Consider the following 5896-nt stretch of genomic DNA (forward strand, 5'->3'; position numbering starts at 1 on the left):
TTTGGTCTCTATACGTTTCTTGCTTTCTTGCCAGCTCAATAATTCATTTAATTTTAAAATTTCTACCCCAAGTTTTTAGTTATTTTCACTGGGAGGATCATTCAGGGTATGTCATCACATTACACTACTAGACACGGAAGTCTCAATGCAACAGCATTTTCAATGGAAGTTGAATCGCAATCACTTTTCTTCCATTTCTTGCAGAGATTCAAATGGTGGTTACAGCCACAAGCAAGAGATTCAAATAGTGGTTACAACCACAAGCAAGTTTTGAAAAACAAAATCCTTACCATAAAACTGTAAAAAAACTGGTGGCCTTAAGGCATAAATCCAGCATGTCCACCTTTCAGTTACTCAGTTGAAAATATAGTTGTCTCAACACAAGAAAGTGCTCTATCAAACCAATCTTTCCCCCTAATTTTTGCAGCTCTTTTATTCAAATTATTGTGAATTCAGAACTCTATATTATGTACAAAAAAAGTATGAAGATAGGCCAGATCATGAAAAAACACCTTCTCAAAAGTCATGAATACTTTCATAACAATGTGGAGATAGCCCTGTTGACAAGTGCACTACATCTCTTTTTTCATGCTTTTTAATTCGCAAGGACATTTTTATATAAGAAGCAGGTTTCTAAAGCCAAAGTCATTCATGGTTTCTTTTTTATTGTAGTGGGCTTGGGATGCTCGGAACTAGGATACTGCCGGAGGATGGTCCACTCTCTTTACTCAAGCCTCCCCTTAAGATCTAGGATAGACCTTTCCCCTGGATAGCTGAGTAGGTTATCATCAATTTCCTGAGTTGCAAGAACACCAGCCTCAATTATTTATTAAAGAAAAATAAAGTAAAAAGTAAACAGACATGATTTTGCAAAAAACAAATCTCAGAATTATAACATCACGTGATAACCCAGTCTCTGATTATCATAGAATAATTATTCCCGAGTGTCAATTACAGGTTGTAGATGCTGGATATTTTTATCCTGAGACCTTGTTTGGCCTGAACCAGCCCTTGAACTCTATTTCTTGTCTCTATGTTGGACAATATACCTAGCTGTACCTACACATACAGATGTGAGATATATCGTATCTCTATATAAAGTAACACAGACTCCACCTGAGTTTGGAGCTCAGTATTTGCGCTGGGTTACAAAAGCAGCTGAAATCACTTTCTACTTGTAGTCAGGGGAATTAAAATTTACTCTAAGTCCTGCTGTTTTTTCCTTCCTTTTACAAGAGGGTTAGGTGCCCCTTCCCTAACAGAGTATGCTCTACTTGGTGTCAAAATAACCTACAGTTTCCCCATTTCCTCTTATTTAAGCTTTGGGTGATAATAGATTAACAAACTCAGTTACAAATGGAAACATCTGAACTCCACTGTCTTAATTCATTTAGTGTTGCTGTAACAGAATATCTAAGACTGGGTAGTTTATTTTAAAAGAAAGAGAGAGAGGTCTATTTGGCTCATGATTCTGGTGGCTGAAAAGTTCAAGTTTGGGTCCACATCTGGTGATGGCCTGAGGCTGCTTCAACTCATGGTGGAAAGCAAAAGGGGAAAGCCAGTGTGTGAAAAGAAATCATGACATGGTGCAAGGGGAAGCAAGAGAGAAACCAAGGAGCCAGGCTCTTTCTCACGACCCACCCCATTCTAATCCATCCCACAAGAGTAAGAACTCACTCACCTTTACGGTAGGGCATTAATCTATTCCTGAGGAATCCATCCCCAGGATTCACACACCTCTCACTAGGGCCCACCTCCCCACACTACCACAAAGGGGATCAAATTTCAACATGAGTTTGGGTGGGACAAACCATATCCAAACCATAGCACCCACAAAAATAAAGATAATAGTAAGGAAACCACTATGTGCCAGGCACTGGATTAAGTGTTTATATTCATCCTCCACCTAAGAACAGTACTACTGGCTTTTCCACTGACCTGAAAACAGGTCCCACTAGCATTTTCATCTTATGAATGACCACTCTAAGGAACAGAGCCATTAAATGGCTTCCCAAGGTCATACTGTCATGGAGCCAGTATCAAAGGCTGTTGCACTCCTAACCAGGACGCTACCCCTTCTTGTTTTTACCGGATGCTCTCAGAAATGTTTCAAGATCATGCATCCTGGGAATCAGTTGCAGGTCCCTGAAGTCAGAAGCCCAATGCTGTTCATTGAGAGCCATGATATGTCACGCACCACCCTAGAGCTGGTTCTTAACCCATAAGGTAGCTATCATTCCCATTTCCCAGTGAGGAAAGTAAGACACGACTCCTTTATCCCACCAAGAGCGTAAGGGACTTCCACCAGGCCACACAGCTAGTAAGTGACTGGGCCAGGTTTCAAACCCAGGTGTGGCTCCACCGTGCTACCTCTCCAGATCGTACATAGCATTATGATTCCTTCGCAGGACAGGGCTATATCATGATGTATTATGCTGGTGACCACAACCATTTTGGCAATGGCTTTCTAAAAATATAGAGAAAAAAAGCAAATACTAAAAAACTGAGTTTTTGGCTTCATATAATATATGAATAATTGGAAGTACATTAAATTAAGTGTAAGAAATGCATTCTCATGGCCTCAATTCAGGTAGTCTGCCCCAGAAGCAAAGTTTTATGCATTGATCAGACATTCACTCTCCCTAAGGCAGTGCAAGCAAGTAGAAGGACACTGTGCCTAGATCAGAAGACCTGAGTTCGAGTCCAGTTTCTGGCACTTCCTTGGGAAGGTTGTTCAATCTCCCTGACGTTCAGTTTTCTAATCTGTGCAGTGGAAATTATAACTACAGTACCTGCTGAAAAAATTGGTGGGTTATAATTATAACTATGGCACCCGTCTGTCCCACCTCATTGTTGTAAAGATCAGATGAGATCAAATATAAGACAAAGCGTCCTATCTGAATGAGATATTTAAAGTTGGTTATTATTATGATATGGGTTTCTAGGCAGTAAAAACTTACCGTATTCTTCCACAGAAAAAGAAAAAGATGGTGCGTGGGTATATGTGTACTTATACATAAACATGGATATATATGCATGCATGAATATGATTACAAGGACATATGTATAAGAACGTTGTGTTATGCAAAAAAGATGAGAGAAACTAGTCATACTCTCACAGAAGAAGCCCTCATAAAGCATGCTAGGGCAAGTCTGCAGTCCTCTAATTTTAGTTGCTTAACTATTAGATACGCAGACAGTGTTCAAAGATTGTGTTCAAGGCACTGCAGCCCTCAGAGAACTAGCCCCAAAGCCCATGACCCCACAAGCAACTTTAGGGAGCTGCTGTAGATGGAGACCTGGCCCCACTGGAAAGGCACTAGAAAATGAGCTCTTACCTTGCAGGGAGTGGTCGGGGGAACATCAAGGAAAGAAGAAGGAATCATGAATGGCGCTTGGGGCTCACTCAGGAAGAGCTCTTCCTGATAGGCACTTTAAAGGAATCAGTGCTCAAAACCCGTGGATGCAATGAGCTCATTCATTCTTGAGGGACCCTCTGTCACCTCTCACCTGTCCTGAGGTCCTCCACACGTCCCCCTTCTCTGTTGTTATTCCAAATTCCTCTACTACATTAACACTCTAGTTTTCTGGGTAAACTTTATTAGATTTGTTACTTCTATTTTCCTTTCCCATTAGTCAGTTTTTAAATATGGTAGCCAAAATAATCAACATCACTAGTAATTATACCCATACTCAGAAACTCTTCGGGTGAAGGGGCATGGCAGAACTCCACAAGGAAATCCCGTTGCGAAGATTATATAGGTCGGAAAGTCATTTTTAAGTGACGTGTGTGATAAAGCACATGCTACATACCAATGGAATTTAACGCTCAAATGGAATAAATTGTGTTTGCAGTATACATTTCCCTAGATCCATACATGAAATCACATTTCCATTAAACAGTTTTCAAGTCAGTGACCAATTCCCTCCCACTTCTCCTGAAATTTATATGAACCTGAATCATTTTAATACCACTGAAAAGAAACACTATACTTACAAGGAGATGAACAACAGGTTTAATAGTTTTTAGTTTGCGGTACTAGGAGGCAAGATGGTAACTCTACTATCCCGTGTACCTCAACTCCTAGATCTGAGTAGTCAATAAGAAAGTAGGGAAAGGACTACCAGCAAGAAAAGAAGCCCACTAATATGTCCTTCTCCTTCCTCCTGTGTTTTCTTCTGCTAATAATTGAGTCTAATATTAATGGACAAGGATTGCCAGAAAAGTCATGATCTAGAACAGGGGTCAGTAACCTTTTCTGTAAAGGACTAGAGAGTAAGTATCTGAGACCTTCGCAGGCCACATGGGCTCTGTTACAACTACTCAACTGTGCCATTGTGCCACAAAAATGGACACAGCATTGCTGTGTTCCAATAAAACTTTAATTATGAGCCTTGAAATTTGAATTTCACATGATTTTCACGTCAGAAATATTAAATTCCAATCATTTAAAACTATAAAAGTTATTCTTAGCTCACTGATCCTATAAAAACAAGCAGTGGGCCAGATTCAGCCTATAGGCTATAGTTGCCAGTGCCTGGTCTAAAACTTTTAATACATTGAAAAGAAATTCAAGTCATTTTCTGAAATTGAAGTCATTTTCACTCTTTCCGCCCATTTACTTTTCCCTAAGACTTTATGTTTTTCCCCACACTCTCATTCCCATTCTGATTTACCAGGACATTACTTCTCCTCTCTACCTCACATATTTGTTTTATCGCACTATAAACCTTACTGAAGAATAAGACTATTTGCCAGAGACCCACCTGTAAACACCCAGCACTGCAGCAGGCACTAACAAAGCGGAAGACACAGAACTTGCGGCCGATCTTGTTGACATGGGCAATAATCCATTCCCTTCTCCCTCTTTCTTCCTGGTAGAGTCCACCTCTCATAATAGAGTCTGAAAAAACCAGATTGTCACTTTTCCACCTTCCTGGCAAACAAAGGGGTATGTCTATGACCAACTCCTGGACAGTAAGACCTGAAGAGAAGTCTGTTGGGGTGATTCTGGAAAAGGTTTTTCTCACTGGAAAAAAAGAAAGCTACAAGAGCAGAATCCCCACCCTCTCCTTGTTTCCTACTTTGGGATGATATCATGTAAAGAGACAATGTTTAGAGCTGCAGCAGCCATTTTGCAACCATGAGGGAAGTCCAGGAATTGGTCCACAGGCATAACATGATTAATCCACCGAAGCACCTCCGTACCTCTCTCCCTCTGGACTTCATGTTGTAGGAAATAATACATCCCCAAGATGGGAATTTTGTTACCATCTATTACACTGACGGACTTCACTCTTGCACAGCTTACATTGCTAAAGGAGTGATGTGACACATAAAATGAAAAACCATTATAAAAAAATCATAAAATATCAGGCAGGACACAGCGACTCACACCTGTAATCCCAGCACTTTGGGAGGCCAAGGCAGGTGGACTGCTTGAGCCCAGGAGTTCAAGACCAGCCTAGGCAACATGGCAAAATCCCGTTTCTACAAAAAAGTACAAAAATTGGCCAGGCATGTAGTGGACACATGTATGCCCAGCTACTTGGGAGGCTGAGGTGGGAGGATCACCTGAGCCCAGGAGGTTGAGGCTGCAGTGAGCCAAGGTCGTGCCACTGTACTCCAGCCTGGGTGACAGAGTAAGACCCTGTCTCAAAAAAAAAAAAAAAAAAAAAAGGAAGAAAAAGAAAACCTAAAATACTATAACAACTCCTCCCTCCTTGGCAGCTCTATTCAACCTAAATCAAAATACGTTCATTTCTCTCCCACAGAGTTACTGCTCTATATCCACCTTCTGCTTTACAGACAAGCTTCTTAAAAGTTCATCTATCCTAGCAGGGCACAGTAGTGCACACCTGCAATCCCAGCTACACAGGAGACTGAGGCAGGAGT

The sequence above is a fragment of the Mandrillus leucophaeus genome, unplaced genomic scaffold, assembly GCF_000951045.1.
Source record: "Mandrillus leucophaeus isolate KB7577 unplaced genomic scaffold, Mleu.le_1.0 Scaffold407, whole genome shotgun sequence".
Taxonomy (NCBI): domain Eukaryota; kingdom Metazoa; phylum Chordata; class Mammalia; order Primates; family Cercopithecidae; genus Mandrillus; species Mandrillus leucophaeus.